The sequence below is a fragment of the Galeopterus variegatus genome, unplaced genomic scaffold, assembly GCF_000696425.1.
Source record: "Galeopterus variegatus unplaced genomic scaffold, G_variegatus-3.0.2 Scaffold2118, whole genome shotgun sequence".
NCBI lineage: Eukaryota > Metazoa > Chordata > Mammalia > Dermoptera > Cynocephalidae > Galeopterus > Galeopterus variegatus.
The window spans coordinates 39,079-40,857 of NW_007728229.1; positions in this window are offsets into that span (position 1 = coordinate 39,079).

Here is a 1,779-nt window from a genome sequence, read left to right on the forward strand (position 1 = left end):
CAGTAATCTGAATTTTGAAGAAATATGAGAGGCTATGAAAGAAATCATCAATGATATTAAAATTCTTTATAATAAAAATTAAACTATAAAAATAACTTGATATATTAAGGAAAATGTTGGAAAAATGTATCAAAGGATTTCTAACAATTACACACAAATATCTCATTTTGAGTTATAAAAATATCAAAGCACGACATATATAAACAAAGAACGTAAGTAGACAGTGACAATGTCCGCATAAGTAGGGAGTCACACGTTATGAGACAAACAACTGGAAATGTCTAACCTCATAGTTATCTAAAGAATATATAAACAAAGAACGTAAGTAGACAGTGACAATGTCTGCATAAATAGGGAGTCACACGTTATGAGACAAACAACTGGAAATGTCTAACCTCATAGTTATCTAAAGAAATTCAAATTAAAACAGAAATGAACCATTTTACACCAAAAGAAAAGAAAAACACACACAATAGCGTACTTAAATTCATAATAATATACAGATAATCTTCAGTGGTGGCGAGGTTGTTTTAAAACTAAATCCATACATTGCTGGTGGCACTGTATATTGCTATAGCCTTTGGACAAGCAATAAAAGAAATTAAGCCACATTATATAGAACTGTTCATAACTTGCTTCATTAAATCTATTCTTGATGATACTGCCTAAGGAAATAACTCACAGGGTATGAATAACAGCAGCATCTATAATAGTGAAAAAGTTAGAAGAAAATATATTTCTAATAAACTAATGAAATATTTACTAGTCATTAAATTGTTTTGGATATCTAATAATATAAACAGTTTTTTACAATAAAGTTTTATTCAAAAAGTAGAAATAAAAATGGTATGTACTATGACTGCAACAATGTAAAATATGCAGGCAGATGAGCAGAAAAAAGAAAGATAAAAACAGTAGCAAAGGTGATGAGATTATGGTCATTTTTTTTCTCTTATAATTTGTCATTAAAGGAGTAGTATTTATTTAAATAAATAATTAGGTTTAGAAACATTTTAGATATTCCTGTGTATAATTTTTTAAAGCCTTGCTTCAACAAATCTTGTGACATTCATATACATGTATGTGAATGACTAATGCGGAATAGAAATATAAATTTTAAAATATATATATTAATAGAATATATTTATATAATATTAAGTATATATTTAAATATAAATATTTATTTTAAAATGAAAATATAAATATATATAAATTTAAACGCATTTAATCTATTCATAAATCCATTTTCCTGCATGTCAGTGATAGCATTATTCTGAAATACTTGGAATATACAGAATAATATGATAAACAAACATTACCGACATAGTTATGCTCCCTGTATACCAGGCACCCCCTTTCCCCTTCCGACTCTCAGAGGTTACCACTATTCTAATTTGATGTATATCATTCCCATGCATTTAAAAATATTTACGCTTGCATAAATATATCCCTACACAATTTATAGGTTGTTTTGCACATTTAAAAATGTTATGTATATGTGTTGCTATGCATGCATATTCTGCATCCTGATTTTTTAAAAACGTTGTTTCTGAGACTCATTGATGCTGCTCCGTGTAGTTCTTATTCATTTTCATTGCTGTGGAGTACTCCCAAATATAACCACACCATGTTTTGTTTATCAGGGATCCTACTGATTGACATTTGAGTGGTTTCTGATATTTTGTTGTTATAAATAACACTACTACAAATATATTTTACATGTCTTCTTATACTCACGTATACTTCTTATACGCATGTAATCATTTGAGTGGTTTCTGA